Raw genomic sequence first — 25,465 nt, 5'->3', positions numbered from 1 at the left:
CACAATATGTCAACGAAATTACCTAGATTCTAGTCTAACAAAGTTGATGAATAAGAGGGATACTTGTTTGCTAGGAAAGGATGTGTTAAATGCATGGAAAAGAGTGCGTTCCCTACATTCATAGAAAAATGAGGATGATGCAAAAAGTGTATGTTTGTGGCATATAGAGGAGAAAGATAACTTCTTTTTTTATAAAACACCAAAAAATAAAGAAAATATTCCATTTATCATAGGCATCCAAACACCATGGATGCAAGAGATGATGGTGAAACATTCACATGATTCAATTATTGCGATGGACTCCACATTCTCAACAAACAAATACTGTGTGAGTAGAACAATTTTAATTTTTTTAATGGATTTTAATTTAGCCATTAGTTTTATTTGTCTAAAAAATTAATATATTGTTGCTTTTTTCATGTGTAGTATCAACTTTATACTTTGCTTGTATTTGATGAACAAGAAGCTGGTGTACCGGTTGCATGGGCCATATCCTCAAGAAATAAAGTTGAGGATATAAATGAATGGCCAATGGAGATTTATAAAAGAGGGAAACAATATAGAGAAGATTGGCATGTCAACGCATTCATGATAGATGATGCTAGCGCCGAGATTGAAGCAATAAGGTTTTCTCCAACCTTAGTTTATAGTTAGAAGAATGCAAATTTTTAATGTTTAGTTTATACATATATATGTTTTCCAATTTTTAGCATAAACAAGTTTCAATTTAAGAATTTTTTTTTTTTAGAATACTACTTATGAACTTTGATAATTAATTATCTTGTAGATTATCCTTTAAGTGTCGAGTGTTGTTATGCATCTGGCATGTGCGTAGGGCATGGCTGAAGAATGTGTACAAGTAAGTTAATATTTTATTAGAATATATGAAAAATCACATACATAACATCATAACTCTATATTGTTGTATATAATCCAGATTTGTTAAAAATAAAGATGTTGGAACAAGAATATTTGATAGACTGGGTGAGATAATGTATGCAATGCATGAAAATGAAGATGCCATTACTGATTTGATAATGAAGTTCATAGAGGAATTCAAAGAAGAGAAGGAATTCATTAATTACTTTCAGAATTATTGGTGCCATGATGAGAGTCACATTGGTACAACCATCAAGATTATCTTTTATATTTTATTATGAATTTATATAATTTAAATTAATTATTCTATATGCTAAGATGTCATGTTTGTTTTTCTAGCGATGTGGGCAAAAAGCTTTCGGAGCTTCCCTCATGCAAATCAAGAAACTAATGCTTCGATAGAGTCATATCATTCCCACATCAAGAGTCAACATCTAAGTGATTGTTCTAGGAAATGCACAAGAAGAATGGATTGGCTCATCTATACACTTCTTCATAGGGTAGAGCCATTCTATAAAAATAAAAGATATTTGCAACAATTTGGATTTTTAACCAACTTCAAAAAGGAAAGATATTACATAACTGCATTAGAAAGATCAAAATTAATACTAGATACTGATTGCTATCAAGATGACCAGCTACCAAACACATATAAAGTTAGAAGTCAAACTATTCCAGCAAAATGGTATTTCGTAAGGAAATTTGGACCAAATTTGCATGTGTGTGATTGTGAATGGGCAAAAAGAGGAAACACATGCAAACATGTGTTGAAGATCTTATATATTATAAAGAGAAACACACACAATAAAGTTGTTGGTAAGTATCATTTAAAATTTAGCATTAATTTATTTACATTTTATTAAAAAAAATCTATGTTAACTATATTAGTCTCATTTAAAATTACAGAAGCTTCTACTCCATTGGTCGTTGATGATGAGGAAGTCATAGGAAGATCGAGTCATGACATTAATGTCATTGGTAATGATCAATATGATCTCTATAGTTAAATATTAAATGATTTTATAATTCTCAACATTAATTACATAATATTTCAATTGTAGATGATTGTATACTTTTTGGAAATCAAGATGTGCTTGAGGTTAACGTTGGTGAAGGTGAAAAACTGGTAAATTTCATAACTATCATTTTTAATGAAATTTCAATATTTATCAGTAATTTTGACTTTTTCATTACATTTGTATTGCAGATAGTTGGAATTTATCTACTACTATCAATGATAAGTTTCAAAAATCTGTTGATTATTTAAATTCATTGCTCAAAAATTTACCAACTAGTGATTATGACAAAGACATCTTTAGTCAATCTGTTGACAAATTTAGAGAAATTCATGCATCTCTTGCTTCATCTTCCAAATTTAAACCAATCCCTGGCTCAGATAACATATCTATGAGACGAATATCACCATGGTTTAGTCCAAGTAAAATGAAAAAAAGTCATTCCATTCACAAAAAGCATAAATCCCTCTCTAGAAACTTAAATAGTAGAGTTGAGGAGAATGAAAATTTCCAGTTCCCCTCTATAGGATGCAAAAAGAAAAAGAAAAAGAAAAAGGTCATAAATCACTCAAATATAGCTATTCAAGAAGAAAGAGATATTATCAGGCAACAAGGCGAGTGTATTTTTAAGAAAAAGTATTTTTATAATTACATAGAAATAATTCTTATTTTCATTTCATGTATTAATCATGTTTCATTGTAGGTTTGGGTGATCGAGAAAGTATTCCACAACGTCAATTACCTTTCTCCATTGATCTAAACCATACAACAATTGGTGAAGTGAAGTTTCCAAATGGTAAGCTTTTAGCTATTAAGTGTCTTTGTTACTTTTATAATAAAATACTTGGTTCATAGTTCTAACCACTTCTGTATATACAAGATAAAATTATTAGAGATCAACCGTCAATGATCAATACTATCCCTATCCATACCTTTGAACAAGTTATTGTAGGTAGATAGTAATTTTAATATTGTTTAGATTATTTACATAAATTAATTTTATACTTGAACATTTTATATAAGTTAAAATTTTAAATATAAGTTTTTAATGTAGATTTGGATGATCAACAAGATGCTCAACAACTTACGTTGCCCTTCTCTATTGATCTTAACCAAACATTAACAACAATGGATGTGATAGATACTAGACAAGGTAATGACATTATATAAATCAATGAATTATGAGTCTTTAGTTTATAAATTTATTTTGACAAAGTTTACAAACTAAATGTTCATATTATTGAAGGATTAGATGATGAACAGAAAAATCAAGAATACATGCAACCAGATTCCATTGAATCTAATCAGGCATCAACAAAAAATGATGCAATAGAAGCTAGATATGGTAATGAAGTTATGAAATAAACATAATTATGAGTATTAAATTGACAACTATATTTTAAATTTATTGATGATATATATATATTAAATGTTAATGCTTTTTTTGAATTAGATGATCAACAAAAAATTCAAAAAAGCATGCAACCATATTTTATTGATCTTAATCAAACAATAGCAAGAACGAACACAATGCAAAGTAGAGATGGTAAGGAAAATACAAAATGAACTTCAATCAATTGTGTCTTTAGTTTGAAAATGAATTTTATTATTAACACAATATATTTGCAGGTGTTGATGATGTTTATATGGAGGATGGTGATCAACACTTTTTTGTAAATTTATCGAAGTGATAAAATGGTTCCAATTAGAAGAGAGGTCAATATAAGTCAAGACTAAGAGCTTCACTATGAAAGATTTTCAAAACATATTGTATTATTTTATCATCCAAATATTACATCCTTGATTTTGTGCTTTTACAAGGGATTTGATTTTGTCTCGTAGTGAAAGCATTATGATGCTTTGAGTTATATTTTGGTAAAATAGTTGTTCATCATCTTCATATATTTATGTTGTCTTGAACTTTCCATGTGTTATTTGATTAAAGTTAGCATGTAACATTTGATCCAACTTTAGTATTGCAATAACACAAATGTTGAAATAACATATGTGTATGGTTATGAATAACATGGTCAAACTAAGCAATTTTTTTGTAACATTTTATGTGGTTAAGAATCATGTAATTTTTCTCATTCTTACTTAGAAGAAAATAAGATGACAAGATATAGAATATATAAAATGAAATGATTAAGTAGGTTAACTATCTAAGAAATTATATTCAACATGGTTGTCTTATGAATTATTTTGTACAAAAAATTGATACTTGATAAGTAGGAGATCATTTCCATGGACGAAACTCCATAATTAAGTGCACTCAAGATGGAGTAGTACTAGGATGGGTGACCTCTCAGAAAGTCTTGGTGCTTCACCCTTGTGAGCATCACCTAGATCCAATGAGTGCTAAGTGTTACATTTATACTCATGAGAGATGGATTCATGTTGAATCACTACTCATGAAACATGGGTCAATGAGTTTGACTCAAAATCACACACTTAAATCTTGAGAGGAATATCACAAATTGATACTTTCTTAGTTTGTTGTCATTAAATAAGTTTAATAAATACATGAGGAACTATTAATGTTACATGACAATGGAGACAACACATAAAAATCTATGTTAAAAAATAAACAAGTTTGAAAACATATGTATTTTTATGTTGTATTTATAAAAGAAATAAAATATTGTTAAATTTAATTAATTAATTTATTATAATTATTAATTTTAAACTATTTCATTTCAATTTTTAAAATTATTTTCTTTTTCAAAATCAATTAGAAATCTTAAATATGTTAAATATAACTATGCAAAAATATTATTTTATTTTTTAATGTACTAAATTATTAATTGAATTTCATAATATAATTAATATAATAATCAATTGATTTAATCTTATCTTTCAAGCAACTATTTTTTCTTTAAAAAACTTATTACTTCTATAAAATAAACAACATTTATTTTATTTCTATATTACTATATATTTAAAATAAAAAAATTAATTGCATAAGTTTTGTCATTTATGAGTTTGGTTGATATTAATTGCAAAAAGATGGCGGGATATATTGCTTGTTGGACAAGCTGGATGGCGGAGGGCAGCGCCGTATGTTATACGGCGCAGTAGAAGAGATGTTTGTACTTGTGCCTGCCCATTTGTACTTGTGCCTGCAAAGTCAGGATGGAGTCAGAGGATGGAGGAGGGGCCCAGCCAGTGCAAATATGTTGCACCGTAGCCGGTGCCGATGTAATCGGGCACTGGCTATGGTGCAACATATTTGCACTGGCCGGATGCCTTGTACATCATCTCTGACATGTACCGATAGGTGTCAGACGTTTTACATCCTTATTACGATGTTTACACTGTTTTGTTGTTTGTAAACGCTTAAGTATGTAATATTAGAATATATATTATTTTCTATTTTAAATAAGCAAAAAGATTTTATATATATATATATATATATATATATATATATATATATATTTTAATGTAAATTTTAAATTTATACAATATAGAAATAAGATAAATAAGATTGATTTTAAATAAGTAAATTATTTATAAAAAAATTTGAATATGTTAATAAGAATGGAAGATTAAAAAATTTCAATAATTTCTTATATTTATAATCACACTATTATCAATATATTATAAAATTTAATTATTATTATTTATAGATTATTAAATAAAACAATACTTTATATACATTTAAGATTTCTAAAAACCTTTCATTTATTTTATAAAATTTAATTAATTTGTTTTATTTTATTATATATTCTATGTTTTGTGTACTTCGACTCTTTGAGTTTTTATTTTATATCTTTATACCATAATTGTTTATCATCATGTTAAGATATTAGATCATGACCATTAGCTATGTTAATTTGTTATGTTATTATTCAATTTTTAAAAAAAAAAAATTATAAATAAATTTATTTTCAATTTTATTATGGTTATAGTTAGAATTTACATTTTGTTATTAAATTTTCAGAATTTACCACCGATATAAAACCAATTGCAGGTGGATTGTGTTTGGACTTTTCAACTATCAAAGATGCAGCCGTATCCATTCATTATTCTACTCCTCTTTAAGCTTAAAGGACAAAAATAAGTTAAAACTCTAAAAAATGGTGAACCCACTTAATTGTTTTAGAAAGCAGCAAACTCATAAAATATAGAATCATTATAAATGTTGGCTATGTGTGGACATAATTTTGTTGGAAAAAACTCAAACTTAAAGAGACGTTTTTTTGTATTATTTGAAGAGTGTAGTACAATAATTCAGCTCAATTGTCTTTTGAGAATAGTCCATCAACCTAAGACTAATAACAAAGGAGTCATGCAATCTGATATCACATGCTTTTAACATATAAAATGTCAAAATCCAAGAGTGATTAAGTGGTATTCAAAGCTGTCAGTAGTGGAAAAAATGATTCCCCTATTATTATAGTTCAATACTTCATATCATCTTATATTGGCATGCAACTCCTCTACCATGTCTCGTATATTTCTTAGGCATCTTTAAGTCTTATAAGTTATGTTTTTATGGTTAAATTAATTAAAATACAATCTTAGTGTTCCTTGAGGGAATTTAATATTTTTGATATCATCACAAAACAAACAATAAAGATACTTCATAACTTCCAATTTTTAACCCTTTTTAATGTAACTTCAAATTTCAATGTTTTCTTACATAGTATCCTAAGTATTCTAGAAAAAAAATATTAAATAAATAATGTCATAATTCACAAATGAGAATTTTAGTTTGCCCATTACAACATCTTTAGATACTATATATTATGTGTCATCTATATTAAATAAATACAATTAATCAACACTTAATACTATTAGGGGAATACCACCTCTAATCTTGACACTTTCACTTGAAATTTATATTGTCATATAGAAAGGAAGACTAAAATCAAATCAAAAGCTAGAAAATGTAAGACATGTGACCTTTATGTCCCAACTAAATGTATTTGTGTTTATTACCTTAGTGAGATAATCTACAATCATTATACACCACATTCTTTACCAAATATATGACACTCTAACTTTCATATCCAATTCGATCTGTTTCGACTTAAAGTTAATAGTTGAACGCAATCTCTACAATCACAATGCCTCCTCACATGCAAATATTGTAGTCATATAGTTTGGCTCTTTATATGATAAGGTGTCTATATTTTGACTCTTACACCTCAAATTGATAGTTCTTCTAAACAAAGTAAACATATAAATACTTATATGTCTCCTACTATTAAAACCACTAACCCAATCTAATCAATATATCCCTATGTATCCATCAATTTGTCCATATTATTTGTTTTGTGATAGAAAATCCAATAAGTAGGATTTAGTTACAAGAAAACATATGAAAACCCCTTTTAATGTAATTCTAATGCTCTAACTCTAATCTATATATATATATATATATATATATATATATATATATATATATATATATATATATATATATATATATATATATATATATATATATATATATATATATATATATATATATATATATATATATATAACAATTTTTTTTTTATCATTTCATTTATATCTTAATGATTAATAAATTAAAAAAATAGAAATAAAATTTTAAATAAATTTATTTATAATTTAAAAAAAAAAAAATTGAATAAAAACATAACAAATTAACATAGCTAATGGTCATGATCTAATATCTTAACATGATGATGCACAATTATAGTATAAAGATATAAAATAAAAACTCAAAGAGTCATAAGTACACAAAACATAGAATATATTATAAAATAAAATAAACCAATTAAATTTTATAAAATAAATGAATTTTTTTTAGAAATCTTAAATATATATAAAGTATTTTTTTATTTAATAATATATAAATAATAATAATTAAATTTTATAATATATTGATAATAGTGTGATTATAAATATAAGAAATTATTGAATTTTTTAAATCTCCCATTCTTATTAACATATTCAAATTTTGTTATAAATAATTTACTTATTTAAAATAAATCTTATTTATCTTATTTCTATATTTTATAAATTTAAAATTTACATTAATATATATATATATATATATATATATATATATATATATATATATATATATATATATATATATATATATATATATATATATATATATATATATATATATATATATATATATATATATATATATATATATATATATATATATATATATATATATATATATATATATATTTGCTTATCTAAAATAGAAAATAATATATATTCTAATATTAGATACTTAAGCATTTACAAACAACAAAATAGTGTAAACATCCTAATAATAAAAAGGATGGAAAACGTCTGACACCTATCGGTACATGTCAGAAAATGTACATGTCAGAGATGATGTACAAGGCATCTGGCCAGTGCAAATATGTTGCACTGTAGCCGGTGCCCTAAGAAGGTCTTTTTCTTGATACATGCATTTTGGCAATGTTTCTCTTGTCAGAAATCCCCTAAGAATATTTCCATAGTACACAACAATATCTCAGAAGAAATGGCGTCTGAGTAATGCATTTGAGTTTATGCTTGTCACTTCCAATTTATACTTGTCATTTCTACTTAAACAACTAGCTAATTACAAACTCTATAAAATGACGCTTCTACCTAGCATAACTTCATCAGACAAAAATATTTCATTAGTATAAATATGGCGATGAAAATAGTGACTCTGGTGGTCATTTTGGCCTCCATTGTAATGGTTGTTGTCACCATCTTCTATGCAGAAATATATGGTGCAGTAGGCGATGGGAAATACTATTCTTCTCAGGTCATTTTATTTATTTTTATTTGTTTTTTTCTCCCTTACAGTATTTAGGATGCATTTTAAATTATCATCTAGAAATATGAATTGACTTCAGAGATTTCACTCCAATTCGAATGTCCAGTAATGTTATAAGTTTTTTTAATTTTAAAAACAACTCTCTCCCAAGGACCCAGTCGACTGTTGGAAGTATAATCAAATATATTCAATTATATCTATTAGTTGTTTAAGAAATCTTTCATAAGAATAGCATTAAAGACTAACTAGCTTATATATAAATAAAAGCTAGTAGCACTCACGACGGAAGAATGAAAGACATTATTGTTATTAATCTACCGGAATAAATAATAATTATTAAATATATTATATTTTATTATAAATTATATAATTTATATATTCACTTAAAAAATATGCTTAATGTAATAGCTTCCCTTTCAAAAATAAAAATAAAAGTAAAAATCACCACATATATAATAATCAGTATGAACAAAATGTATTTTTTTTATTCAAGTAATTAGAATTACACTATGGATTGAAATTAGAGTTTTCATTTGCATTAGTGTTAGCATAAGTTTTATCCTTAAAGCTAGATAATTATTTACAATAGAGCAAAGCTTGTAGTGAGACTTCTTTAAGGAAATCAAGAGTTAGAGAGTTATTAAGACTTCAACTTTTATAATACATAGTTTGTTTATTAATCATTAAATTAAAGTCTCAACAACTCTCTCACATTTCTTTATCTGTCATCCTTCCCACTATGCCTACATCACGCTTGACCGTCATCCCCTTCTCTCTCTCTCCCCCTCTCCTGGGCCTAAATTTTCCTCTATCTCTCCCCACTCCCCCTTCTACCTTTCTTCCATCTCCCTTCACCTCTAGCCATTGCTTCCCCCTAAATACCTTATATATCTTTACATCATGTCTCTAACTTGCTCTCTCACACATCTCTCTTTCCTAAACATAAACAGACATATATCTCCCCCCATAATTACTCTCTTTTCCTCTCTCCCGACCTTCCTCTTAGCACGTGTTCTCTTACTTAACCCCCACTTATCACTATTATCCTCTCTTCCTTCCTTCATTACCATGTCCATCTATGCTATGCCCTAATTATTATATTAATAACATCTCTACCCTATTCCCTCTCTTATTCCATCTTTCTCTTATATCCCTCCCCCTCTCACCATCTATTCCTCCTAATTACCATATATTGCTAGCCCATTTTGCTCACCCTCTGGGCCCCCTCTTCTCTCTCTCTCTCTCTCTCTCTCTCCCTCTCTCTCCCTCATATGTGTCACATGCCAATTACTCTATTACAAAGTATCATCTCTCTCTCTGATTCTCAAATTATCCTATTTTTTCTCTATCTCATATTTCTCCCCCTCCATGTTGTCTCTTTCTCTTTCCCCCTCTACTCCCTTTCTCATCTTTCCCACATCTCACCATCTCTCAAACTATAAAACATTTCATATTAGGTTTGTTTTGTAAGCCACCTAATGATCAATACTTTCTTTTCAATGCATGTCTTTCTAGTACATGTGATATGTGTGGCAATCTTTCTTTGTTAGATGAATGTTTGCATGAAAATGCTTTGAATACTTTTGGACAACAATTAGTTGAGGTAAAAAGATTCAAAACTATTGAATATCCATTGAAGGATGGGAAGATTGGAAGAAGGCGTGATCTAGTTACAGATAAAGTTAGTTATCATGCATTTATGGATGAGTTTAAGAGTGTGATCATACCAAAATATGTTAAACACTCTCAATATTCTAGATGGCTTGATGGACAATTTTGCATATGTAAGTATATTTCTAATTGGTACTATACTTTCAGTTGTTGACTTTGTAGAGAACTACACGCTTGCACTACAAGAAGAGGTACAACCACAATATTACAATTCAGTGCAAGTAACAATTTATGTTCATATAGTTTATAGGCATGCACCTAATAGTACAGAGGCTGATCAAAAAATATTGAGAGAGTACCATTTTTATATAAGTGATAATAAACTCCATTCATCTAAGTTTGTCCAATATTGTTTCAAGGTCTTTTATGATAATTTAAAAAAGAGACAAATTCAAATGACACAACATTGGATATGGTCAGATAATTGTACAGGACAATTCAAGAATGCTAGAATGCTCTATTGGTTGAGTAGGACACATAGGCAAACTAACATCCGACATGTATGGAGTTTTTTTGAGGCTAGACATGGTAAAGGAGAACATGATGGTGCTAGTGCATGCATGGAGAGAGCGCTTAGTAGAGAGCAATTAAAGTTTGAGGAAAAAGCTAAATTCAAAAATGCACATGAGATTGTTGAATGGTGTAACAAATATGTATACATGGGATCAAGTCAGAACTCTACAATCAAAATTTTCTTCTACCTAGTTAAAGAAAATAATATCCCTTCAAGATATGACTGTGATACAATTAGTGGGTCAGCTAAATGGCATTCATTTAGGAGTTCAGATTCTAACACTTGGACTATATGGACTAGGGAGCTTGCTTATTTTTGTCAATTTTATCTTACAGGTGAATGGGAAGAATGTGAGAATACAGAATGGATTGAAGATTGGTAACAAAGATCATTAGCACCTACTAACATGCATTTTGAAGATGATATAGTAAATGAAGGCCAAAATGTTACTTTTGCATCAGAAGACTATGATCGTATTTCAGACCTCATAGAACCTGGTATGCACAAATTAATTAGATTTTTTTGTGATCTCATGCTTCAATTTATATAATTTTAATATGTACACTCATGTGATTAAAGTGTTTCTATACTTTATCTTATCTTGTAGGACATGTTTATGCTATTATTACACCTAGTGATAATGATGAACAGATTGAGTATTGGCTAGATAGATGTGTGGAACCTAAAAAAAATTGACATGTCATCAAGTAGATGATGATGGTTTTGAGTATCCAATTAGGTCTGTCATTGTAGCTAGCACCTGGCTATGTAGATACCTAACAAGAAGAAATGGCTTGCTAGCATTTGAAGACTACCAAACCAAAAAGAAGACTTTACACTATTCTCATTTGGTTGTGGCAACAAATATTAAATTAGAAAGATACAAAGGGAGACCTGCCAATAAGGTATTATGGACAATTTCAATGGACGAGCACGAGACAATCATAGATGCATTGCAAAAGAGAGAGGATGCAGATGGTACAGCAGGATGACTACATTTAAATCAAACACATGTAAGTTTTTTCATTATTGTATTATATATATATATATATATATATATACTTATATAATTTAATTACATGTATGTTTGTGCTGTCAATACCAATTTAGAGAACTTATATACCTCTTATTCAAGTCTCAATTACAATTTATGCAAATTTAAATGTTAAAGTGGATCGAACATCAACATCTTGTGCAATTTCACATAGTAAGTACATAAAAATTACACACATATTTACATAGTTAAGATACCTTGAATATTAATTTATATGTTTATTAACATGTGTTTTTGTTTTACAATTTTATTTTATAGGACCTCATTTGAAGAGATGTCTTCAACCAATTTTATGTTTTGAGTTCATTGAACTATAAATATATCATTGACATTGTCTTACATATATTGTGAAATATGTTGTACAAATTAATTCAAAAATGAGAGTTTACTTCTATTTGAAAGTTAAAGGTGTGCGCTTGATAAATTATAAATTAATTGTCAATTTAAGTAATGACCTCTTATTTTGTTCCATTACTTTTACATTCAAGCATGTTTAAATTAATGTTTGTTTGAAGTTTCAAATTACTATTAATTGTAATATTAAAAACAAGTCACTTGTACATGTTAAATTAAAGATCATTACTCATTGTATTGATTATATGTTAGATCATTACTCATTGTATTCATTGTATTGATTATATGTTAGATCATTACTCATTGTATTCATTGTATTGATTATATCTTACATTACAAAACAACACATTAAGATCACTTATGATACATTGTTAGGTATATTATCCATACATGTGTGTCTTAAGGGGACATGGGAGTCCTAATAGGTCATAATAATTTCTATACATTTTAATAAGTCTTAATATGTTTACTAGCACATAATAGGTCTTATTAGGTGATAATGAGTCTTACATTACCAAACAATACATTAAGATCACTTATGATACATTGTTAGGTACTTTATCCATACATGTGTGTCTTAAGGGGACATAGGAGTCCTAAGAGGTCATTATGTCTATTATAATTTATGATAGGTATTCATATGTTTACTAGCACATAATAGGTCTTATTAGGTGATAATAAGTCTTACATTACCAAACAACACATTAAGATCACTTATGATACATTGTTAGGTACGTTATCCATACATGTGTGTCTTAAGGGGACATAGGAGTCCTAATAGGTCATTATGTCTGTTATGAGTTATGATAGGTATTCATATGTTTACTAGCACATAATAGGTCTTATTAGGTGATAATGAGTTTTACATTACCAAACAACACATTAAGATAACTTACGATGCACTGTTAGGTACGTTATCCATACATGTGTGTCTTAAGGGGACATAGGAGTCCTAATAGGTCATTACGTCTGTTATAGGTCATGATAGGTATTTGTATGTTTACTACCACATAATAGGTCTTATTAGGTAATAATGACTCTTACATTACCAAACAACACATTAATATCACATATGATACATTGTTAGGTACGTTATCCATACATGTGTATCTTAAGGGGACATAGGAGTCCTAATAGGTCATTATGTCTGTTATAAGTTATGATATGTATTCATATGTTTACCAACACATAATAGGTATTGTTAGATGATAATGAGTCTTACATTACCAAACAACACATTAAGATCACGTATGATACATTGTTAGGTATGTTATTGATACATTTTTTAATCTAGTAGGTCAATTTTATTTGTATGAATCTCAATGCATAAATTTGATGTGATATTTATCCAATAATGCTCTATAGATGGTTAAAATTATTGTTCGTCTTGCATATGTACTTACAAAATGTGTCATATGTTCATGAATAAAATATGTCAGAATAAAGAAAATGGTTTGAATATACTTAAAACATGATGAAACATAATAATATATACTACATACACAAGCATGATAAGAAGTCATAAAAAAATAGTACATGGTCTAACATACATCATAACATGATCTATGAAGTGAAAAAATACATGGTCTAACATACAGTTTTAACTGTCCTAACACAAAGTGTATACATCATAAACAATATACATCATAAAAACACAATCTACAGGTGCCAATAAGACCTAATCTATCTAATCAAATGTCCTCTTTACTCCATGCAAAGAGGACTCAGATGGATCATCATGTGTAATATGAGTCGTCTCGTCATGTTGGACACCCTGTGAGGTAGATGGATCACCTTGTGTAACATGAGGCATGTCTCATCATGTACATGCTTAATTGAAATGGGTCTCAAAATCTAGCTTGCAAATAAATTAAATATTCACTACATAATAAAATAAATACCACATGAGATCGGTGTCCCTTAGTAATGGGAGGAGGCGTACTGTCAAAAATACCAAATGCAGTAGTCGTGAGGTCTTGTAATTTACAATACATACATTTTTAAAATTTGATTTTAGAGCATAATGAACTATACATTATGTACATAAATCACAATAGTGACCTCAAATGATGATGTAGGTACCTCCATTTGGCTAAGTCTTGTGTTCTTAGCAACACTCATGGTGACATAGTCCTAAAATTATGGATACATAAATGTTTAGTCAAAATTAAATATACATGAATAATTACAAAGTACATAATTTGTAGACTACATTTTTTATACACTATAAATTTAACACACACACACACACACACACACACACACACACACACACACACACACACACACACACACATATCATACCTAAGTGGTAGCCAATGTCACAGATGTTTCTATAGGTATGCTAGCACGATAATCATAAGATGGAGTTGAAAATAGACTATACCGAGGCCTGTATGGATGAGTATGATATGGCTCCTATTCATAAAATCAAAACACATAAAATATATATACGTGTGAGTCAAAATTGTTTAGATTATAAGTTAATAATAATGTACATACATAAAAATAATACAAATTATTTTTCTTCAGTCAAAAGTTCATACCGCATGTATTTGAGGCTATGCCTCAGTGTTTACTAGAGTAGGACCTATACTAACATCAATCTGTGTAGATGCAAAAAATCCCTACAAAATCAGATAAAAATAACATATGAGCACATGTTATTAAATTTGAGTTCAAATGTAAATTTTTATAGTGTAATTCAAAGTGCATACCGTATAAGGGACGCCAACGTCTGTAGGTCTCAGAAAAAGAGTATACTGCCTCCTAGGAGGAACAATATCATCCATCCTCTATTATTTCAAAAGTACAAATTAATATGGTTAATACAATTACACATGTATGTAGAAAGTAAATAATTAAGTGTATTTTATATTTATATTAAAATTAAATTTTTACCTACTGCTCTTGACTCTCTCCTGGCTCTCCCTGCTACATGAGGTCAACAAATGATGACACGTTTATCTCGTCACTACCATCACCATGGGCAATGTATACATCATCATCAAAATTTGCACCCTCAACATAATGGCCATCATGTGCTACATCAAGATCGCTCTAGGCGCCTGTGCATATGCCTCCATAGCTAGTACAAACATGTCCAAGTGGAGGAGCATGTACCGCCTATGTCCACTGCTATACTAAATTGCCTAAAAGGGCACTCAAATGGGTAAGAGCAGATGAAACTACTTGATGATGGTGAGGAGCAGGCACAATAGGTGCAAGAAGAGGTATAAGGGGCTTAACTCGCCTTTAGTTTCTCATTCTATCACTCAACTTTGCCCCAGGCCTATCCTAAGGCATCCTCTACCAACCCCCTAAAATACTTTCATATAAAAATAGTTGGGTTTCAAACCCAACTCAAACTCAACCCATAAATTCCTAAGGAAGTACATGGGCACCTCATGGTTAGCTTGTGGTGGATGGTCAAATACCATCCACCACCACTCCCAAAAATATGCTTCTATACGTGGATGTGTACACCACCTAATGGAAATGTGAGGCTTCTTATCATTAATTTCTTCACCCGTCTTAGGGTTTACAAAATAATGTTAAAAATTCCCTTTACCTATATGCAGGTTATAAACCTGTTTATATGATAAGCCGTTAGAGTAGAAGGCACTCATGCTTTCCCTCCATGATCTAAATGAATCAATGTCTGAATCAAAATGATGGATGGAGTCAATCATGCCTTGCAGACTATCTGCAAGATGTAGTAGGTTAGGGGGGTGCCTCTCACGTCGGATAGCCTCTATATCATGCACGAGGTCATTGAGGTTATGCCTCATGGTCTCACGGAGCTCATTTGCGGTGGGTGGTGGAGGTGTGGGTGGAGGTGGAGGTGGAGGTAGAGATGGAGGGGGCAGAGGCGGGGGTATGGGAGGGGGAAGGGGTGGCCGTGGGTTCGTCAAATATAATTTGCATATATGTTTAAACAACATAAAACATAAAACATAAAACATGACAAAATTACTATTTAATAAAATTTAAATCTAAAATTTATCAACTAGATCTATATAAATGTGCATATCTTTATTAAAATCATATCAATTAAATAAATAAATTTAAACACTTATGTCAAATTAAACATTAAATATTGAATTTTTAAGTCTAATAATAAAATAATACTCCAAAAAACTATATTTAGGTTAGTTCAAGGTTTCTTTTCTTAAAACAGGAGCCACCAAGCTAATTTTTCTTTCATGTACACTTATTTTGTGACACTGGGGGATTGTATGAACTCATTATGGATTATATGTTCATCTCAGGATGAAACAAAGTTAAGATTATGGCAAGGTTATGGTTTACAATTTTGTTATTGTAACAATTTTCATGATGGCTAAGCTTAAGATTATTATAATGATTATGGTCCTTTAATGTTAGGGAACTTACCTAGGATTATGGTTTTAGTTAGAATTATATTTGGGTTTCGGATATTTATTATGGTCATATTGTTTATAGGATATATAATAGATGGCATTAGGATGAGAGTTAAGGTTACAACTAGAATGAAAGCTTAGAGATAGAATTATGATTTGATTAAAAATTATTTATGATTTTAGTTTGAATCCTAAATATTATCCACTTTTTATTGCAAACTATAAGTGTAGATCATGTCAGGTAATGAACTAATACATGTGAACCCTATCCCTAACCATATAATAATCCTAATTCTAATCATAATCCATAATTCATTACCTTATGAAGCTTTGGCTATCCATTTTATTGCCAGATTAATCCCTTGAACTTTCTTAAAGTTTTCATTCCAACTTACTAATCTCCTTTCTTTATGTGAACTACTCTTGGTAGCATGATTCTTCATATTTCCTTTTCCATGTAACCACAAAATGTTCCTAATAGATTTATATAGAAGACCAACCCGATTTAAATAAAATAAGCAAGAAGAAGAGAAGTACACCCAATACGAGGAGAGAATCTTTTAACATTCTTGAATTCTACCAACCAAAGTAAGATAATTAGAGTTCCAGTTGTTGAGTTTTCCAAAGATTTTCTTGTTGATATAAAGACACATTTCATTTATATGTTAGGATTTACTACAAATGGAATCCCTAGGTACCTAACCACTTAATTATGACATCTCCATCCAATACCATATTTACTACGCAAGGTAGGGGACTCAATATTTAGCCCCAATAAGATAGATGTAGAGACATAAATCTTACTACCCGATACAAAGAAAAGAGGTCCAATTTGATCATTAAATGATTCGTGTTGCACTCTTCTAGCTTAAAAATAATACAAATATTATCAAAAAACTATGTATGTTAGATACTTATTAATTATTTGGAGAGTAGATCCTCTAACTTTTAGAGACAACTGGTTATCTCTAAGGAGATAATGTAATGAATCAACAATAATAAAAAATAAAGAGGATGCAAGAGGACACCCTTTCATAATTGATCTAGAGAGTCCTAAAAATTATGATCTAACCCCATTAATTTCTTTGCTAAAACCCTGACAATCATAAGAGAGGACACCATTTGACATAATATTGGATGGAATCTTGGGCTTGCAACATCATCATAGTGAAACTCCATTCCACCCTTTTGTAGACATTGTCATAATCAATTACTTGAGCATGCCTACACTCTATCCTGGAAATGTTTCCCAATCCAAAGTCTTCCAATAGGTTATCAAGTTCTCCAATATGTATAAATATCCTTAACAAAACACTTTTGTGTAGGGTTAATGATCTTGGGTAGGATATATTCCAGTCTAGAGGCTAAGACCTTGGCAAGAATTTTTTATGATATGTATTTAGGAGTGTCATCTCTCTAATTTTTAATGGGATTCTTATCTCCCCTTGGGGATCAATTTTATGAGCCCTCCATTTATTACTTGACCTAGGGATTTCTCATTACTAATTTTTTGGATGGAGGAGTTGATTTATGATAGAAATGATTTTATCAAGGAATAATGCATCTTCATTAGAAATGATGGTTCTCATTTTATCCCTATCTTCTAAATCATTTTTCTATCATCATCTTCTAACCAAAAAAATTGATAGTAAAATTAGGAAAAAGATCTTACTATATATCACTAGGGGGTGGGTATTTCTTTTTATAGAATAAGACAATATTTTCTTATGTGGCCTTCCATTCTGCAAAGCCAATAAACATTTAGGCTACCAATATAGGAAAATAGGAAAAAAATAGGGGAATCTCTAGTCTCCAAAAAAAAACTTTTAGGCACTTCCAACTCAAGATAAATAGAAATTAGTCCACCCTAACATAATTATCTAGTTAGGGATTTGGGTGTTAGAGTGCTTCAATACCCTCCTAATTAGATATTACATGATGAATACTCACTTAGGATATAAAGGTTTAGGCATCTAGTGGAAAGAGAAGTTATTTACTTCTTTAGATATATTCTTAGGCATCCAAGGATGTAGTCTGGGCTCCTACTCGCACTGATGTTCCACGTCCACCTCTTGATGGTGAGGGAGGGTTACTTAATTAGATGCCTAATTCGTTCAAGTCTCTTCTAATTTTTTTAATGATGTATCATTTTGAGACCTTGATATCAATGTTTAATTAGTTTTAGGATTAGGGTTCAATTTTGTTTACTGTTTGATTAGGTTTACATGCTTAGGTTTTAATTAGGACAAGAGTTAATAAATTGAATTAAGTTTTAAAGTGCTAAATTTGGTTTTAGATATAGAATTATAGTCAGAGCTGTTAGATTAAAAACCAACATTAATTAAAAAAAGTTAGGTTTGAATTTTGTTTTAAAGTGTTGAATATATTATTGAGTTCTAGTTTAGGGTGATTTGGTTTACTCTTAAGGTCAACATTTAACTTGGTTCAATCTTAGGGTAACGGTTCAATTTGGTTAATGCTTGGGAAAAGGAGTCAAGGTTAAATTCAAGGTTTGTACTGTTAAGTTGGGATATATAATTAGGTCTATGATCATGGTTTAATTCAATTTGGTTTATAAGTATAATATTAATTAGTTAAGGGCCATGGTTACCTTTCAATCTAGTTTGATATATTCAATTTGGTTTAGGGTTACCCAAGGGTTAGTTATTTTAGAGTTAAATATTAAGATATAATGCTTTGATATCACTCATTTTTTGATATTTTGATTATATCACCCCTATACATTGATAGTATGTGTGATGAATCTTACAAATATTATTTGATCTCATTACATGTGTCATGGTAATTTTTTTTAGTTTATGTACATGAGATGCTCCTATATATGGTATTTTTCTTTTCTTCTAATATATAATGTTATATATATAAATTTACCTAAGTATGCTTCTTGATTATCTATGATGGACATTTCGTAAATGACATATCTCTATATGATTCTTTTGATATGATATGCATGGATAATATATATAATAAAAATTTTAAATCCTTCCAATTCAATAAATGATGTAATTAGATATGTACAAATGTTTTTAGATTCACATCTACATGACATGTAGATGTAGATATGATGCTCCTCTAGGATAATTTAGTTTATCATAAATAAGGTTACAATTTTAGGGTTTGACATTTATAAAATTAGTACCCAAGGTAAGATAGTAAAGTTATTTAATTATTTATATATTACCTAGTGTAGGTTTTAGAAAATTAAGATTAAGGTTAAGATGATAGTAAGGGTTATGATTAGAGTTAAATTCAATACAAATTGACATTATAGTTAATCCTAAATGACGCCCAGCCAAGGGATCCAAAGAACTAATCAGAAGTTTTACTAAGCAAGCAATAACATACATACAATAATTTACATTTATAAAAAACATAAGAGATTGCATTCCTTAATGAGCACACTTACATTTCATTTTTAAATAATTATAAGTACTAAAAGTAAAATAAACAACACATCCACATGAAAGAATATTAACTACTTCAATTCAATCCATTTAAATAATATATACATTTGTTTCGAATGCCACTTGGCAGATTGATTCAGAATGCACAATCATCCACTGTACATGTCATAGGGTATGAAAGGCTGAAAGAATATACATTTATAAAATAGTTTACACCATCCATTTTCGGTCCATGAAATAAAGTACAATACAATTAAAGTAACATCATTTTAAATACTAAGTTTTTTGTTTGGATCCCTTGGTGGGATGTTATGTGATTAAGTACTTAGTTATATATGTTTAGGGTTCTATTGTACATAACTATATGGTTAGGTCGAGATTATAGATTAAACAATGAATTTAGGTCGAGGTTATAGTTTAAAAAAGGTCAAGGTTATATGGTTCTAGGTCGAGGTTATATTTATTTGTCATTACATGTTTAAAAAATGAATTTACATCTAATCTAATCATTCAACATTGTAATAAATACATAAATTAAATACATTTCAAAACATCTAGAATAATAATTTTTAAAATAAACATTTACGAAACTATATTTTAATTAACAAATACAAAAATTTAAACATCTACTCATTAACAATGTAAATTTACAATTTTACGTATACTAAAATTGAAAAAAACAATAAATTAACATACATATAAAATGTAAAATTGAAAAAAGAGAGTAAAATAGTACAAAACATATTAAAATACCTGGTATATCAAAAACTAGCAATAGGGGGGTGGTCGGTAGGGCTGAAAATTGGGCTCCCGTATGCATCTCTAATCAGGCTCCCATTTTTAAAGTCATGTTTAATAAAGTCTTTCAAATTGGGTACCTGATTTTTAAAAAATTGGGCACCCAATTCTAAAAGCAATCAGGCACCTGATATTTGAGCGGCTTGGGCACCCGATCCGCTTTTAAATATTGGGTACCTAATTTTTGAATTATGGCTCGGGTGCCTGAAGCTTAACTTTAGAAACGAGTACCCGATTTTAGAAAAAATGGGTACCTATTTTTGAGAAGTACAATTTTAGAGATTTGACTTCTACGGAATTGCGGTCACCCTTTATCTCTTACCCTCTCTGACAATGTCTACTTCATATATCACCCACATCCCACCCCACCCCCCCCCCCCCCCTCTCTCTCCTTATCACTTCAAAATTTATTTTTTGGACTCTAGTTACCTCATTTTCCCCATCCCCTTTTCCATCACCCCCTCCCCACCTCTCTCTTTCACACACACATCATATCTCCATCTCCTTTGGACCCTAATTATCATCCATCCCCTACTTACCACATTTCTCTCTCTCTCTCTCTCTCTCTCTCTCTCTCCCCCCCCCATCATCATCTCAAAATTTCCTCCCTCCATTATCATTTCCATCCATTCAATGCCCTAAATATTTTCTTTTTCTCTACGTCATCTCTCTCCCCTTTGATGTTGTCTCTTTCTACCTTCTACCTTTCCTCATTTCTCCCTTTTTTTTATTTCCACCCCTACTTAGCACGTCCTATCCTTTATTACCATTTATCTCTACATCATCTCTCTCCCTCCCTACATCCTTAATCTCTTTAGGTTTCTCCTTTGCCTCCTCTCACAATATCTTCTCCCTATTTACCCTCTATATCTACCCCATATCTCTCACTCATGTATCTTTATCTCACAATATCTCTTTCACACATTTCTTACCATCTTTCCTCTCATCTCACTCTCATGTCCCCTCCTCATATCTCTTTATCTCTCACATTATTTTTGTGTCTACCTCATGTCTCTCATGTGCCCCCCCCCCCCCCCCCCCCCCCCCCACACACACACACACCCTCTATCATGTCCCCTCTTGTTATTAATATGCGCTCTCTTTGTCTCGTGTATCTTTATCTCTCACTCTCACATAGTGTTTATTTCATGCCTGACCCTCATAATGTACACCCTCCCCACTCTCCCTACCCCCTTCTCTCTCTCTCTCTCTCTCTCTCTCTCTACATAAATACATCTCTCCCTCCATAATTACTCTCATTGTCCATCATTGTCCACCATACTCTTGCTCTCCCCATCATTGTCTACATCTATTTTGGGCCTTATTTATTCTTTTTCTTATTTAGCTCATCTCTCCCTAATCCCCTTCTACATATCTACATCTCTTGCCCTCTCTCTCTCTCTCTCTCACACACACACACACACACACACACACACACACACACACACACACACACACACACACACACACACACACACACACACACACACACACACACACACACACACACACACACACATGCTTGATTTTATTTCAAAGGTTTGACTTCACTTGTTAAATTTTACTTCATTTCTAAAGTTTGTCCCAATTTATTAATTTCATTTGTATATCTAAAATATAAAATCAAGTACATTTAATAGAACTTACTTTTCTTTAATAGTTTCTTATATGATTAATAAATTTAGGTATAATTTTATAATTTTAATATTTGATTTAAGTAACAATTTTATTATATTTTTTTTTCTCTAATATAAATATTATTTTAAAATTCCTTTGTAAAATCTAAAATAGTTTCTAAACTTCATTATTTTACAACCCCCAAAATCTTATTATTTTAATTATAAAATAAACCTACATATATGAAAATATTAATTTTTAAGATTTCAAAAAATAATAAACTTTCATATAAAAAGAAAACTGTTAGCGAAACAATAACCAAAAGATTTACAATTTTTTTCCCTTTCCGCTTTACAATTCATCACCACATATTCATGTCTCCACTATATAATAGTAGATTTTCAAAAGAGAAAGAATATTTGTGAAAATAAAGACTTTCTATAGTTATATCTAAAACTATTAGTACTATTTTTGTTTTTCTAGATTTACTACTATTCTCTGGATGAACTCAGAGATATTAATCAATATTTGTAATAATAAAAATAAAAACAGAAAATATAATAACAATAATAATAAGAAAAGAGTACAAAAGATTTTCAGTATTTTAATTCCAACTTCATCCAATCATGGCCATTGAGTTGAACTTGATAATGAGTTTTTCTTAAGGAAACCACATGGCTCTGCATCATAAATGCTGACAAACACTCCAAAGTTATTGATGTCTTGCATTTTGAGCTCATGAAGCCACCAAGTCTATAAAAGAGAAAAAATAAAATTTATGCATGTTCTAGTAAAGTAGTTTAGCTAGATTTATACAGTTGAACAAACAATTCATAGCTAGAATGCCTCACATTATGAGATCTGCAGTAAGAGAAGTCCCAAATCTACAGATTCAATAACCTCAAAATGGAAAAGATAACCTTGATTAAAGGTAATATTATTGGTAGTGACTATGAGATGTATATGTTCTAGTAAGGGGTAGGAGCAAGTGCTTCAGCAAGGGTGAGGTAAATATATTCCTGCCACTATATTCTTGTTATGACATGCTTGGACAAAAATGATAACTATTTCCTAAGTTGTAATCAAAGAGAATTAATGGGACACTTATCTTCTCGTGCAACCAAATTGACATGGAGATCAACAATGTTGAGACAACTATTTTTGCACTTGTCTGAGCACAACTTAGAGGCAAAGTGAAAATTTTGAGAAAGATCATCTGTTGACATGACAACGCTCATCCTTTGCAATCTAGTATAGCTTTGCATGCATTCCTCACTCTCAATCCATTCTACCATCTTCTTTGTGATTAGGCCAGATGATTGTAATAAAATTGCACACATACCACTCATTCATTATTTAATAAAAATATCCTTGAAAAAGAAGAGAGAGAAAAATATTTAATAACCAAAAGCAATAAACACTTTAGATCAACGATAGCGTGTTCCACCACAAAACCAGAACCAAACCCCTCAAATTACCTTCACCACCATCAATTCCCTCCACCATTCACAACTTGGTAAACAAAAGCTAGAACTATACACCCAATAATCTAGCAATATCTTCTTAAAATGCACAATGAAGAGGGAGAAATGAGAAATAAGCCCTTCGAAATCAGAAAGATCATCAATAGATCTGCCAAAGATCATTCCTGCAACCTCAAACTTTGAAGGCACTTCTCGTATCAACCTTATAGTATTACAAAATACATATCTTATATACATGACTATTAAATGAAGAAATAAAAGACCAAAACTTTATTGTGCATATAAAATCTGAAGAACATGATTTGGAAAATTTTATATAAATTTTGAAGAACATGATGTAGACAATTTAATATTGAGATAGACTTTAATAATCTCATTTCAATAGAGATTTCACATCCTACCTACAACATGCAAAATAGAACAATCGACATGTTAGTTCATGCAAATTCAAACCCTTGATAAAAAAACCTTAATTTACATGCAAATCAATATACTACAAATGCATGCAATCTGTTGCAAATTTAGACCTAATTATTCATCTCAATTAAAGAAAATCATGGCATGAATTCAATACAAAGAGAATAAATCTAACAATTTCCAATTTCCATTATAATGGTTGCTGCCACCATCTTCTATGCAAAAATATATGTTGCAGTAGGTGATGGGAAATACTATTCTTCTTAGGTCATTTTATTTATTATTATTTTTTTTCTCCCTTACAATATTTAAGGTTCCTTTTAAATTATCATCTAGAAATATGAATTGACTTCAGAGATTTCACTCCAATTCGAATGTCCAGTAATGTTATAAGTTTTTAAATTTTTTTAAAAACAACTTTCTCTCCCAAGGACCCAGTTGACTGTTGGAAGTATAATCAAATATGTTCAATTATATCTATTAGTTGTTTAAGAAATCTTTCATAAGGATAGCGTTAAAGACTAACAATCTAGTAGGTCTTTCGAGGATTCAAATGGTTTTAAGTTTAGTTTCTATATACTATTTATTATGTTGAGAGGCAGAAACAAATTCTATCATTGGAATATGCCAAATAATATGTTGTGTAAAGAAAAAAATATTGGATGACTATTACAACTCTTTGCATACAATGACAGTTTCAGTAGAATTCAAAGAATCCAACTAGAATTCAAAGAGTCCAACTAAAATGGTTGTAGTGGAAGACCTCATTTATTTCATCGATGAGTGCAATGTTCTTGGAAGATTATTAATCATGATTCTCTTCTTCTGTGTTTTATCTTCACCCACCTTGTGTTCCTCCAATGCATTAATTTTTATAGTAAGCTCAACATCATGTTGGAATTTCAAAAATGGGAAGAGTACTTCTAAGAGGGGGGTGAATTAGAAGTACCACACTTTTAACTCTTTTCAACAATTTAAACATATAACTGAAAAGAAAATTGCATGCAAGTAAACATATAAATGAACATGAAGTAAATCACATGTAATAACACATAACACCAGATTTGGTAACCCAGAAACCCTCTAGG

At 29.9% G+C, this 25,465-nt stretch overlaps 1 long non-coding RNA gene across 1 annotated transcript; it reads left to right on the top strand.

The window, feature by feature from the left end:
- The first annotated feature begins 3,376 nt into the window (after window positions 1–3,376).
- On the top strand, window positions 3,377–3,715 carry LOC149568087 (uncharacterized). The gene is made up of 2 exons (XR_016361655.1): window positions 3,377–3,441; window positions 3,525–3,715. It is a non-coding gene; the product is annotated as an uncharacterized LOC149568087 (long non-coding RNA).
- Window positions 3,716–25,465: the final 21,750 nt, after the last annotated feature.

Source organism: Cupressus sempervirens, chromosome 3 (genome assembly GCF_028749045.1).
Source record: "Cupressus sempervirens isolate cs-2001-9-10 chromosome 3, ASM2874904v1, whole genome shotgun sequence".
Lineage (NCBI taxonomy): Eukaryota > Viridiplantae > Streptophyta > Pinopsida > Cupressales > Cupressaceae > Cupressus > Cupressus sempervirens.
The sequence above is the reverse complement of the archived record's forward strand: the minus strand, read 5'-3'. Positions and strand labels throughout refer to the sequence as shown.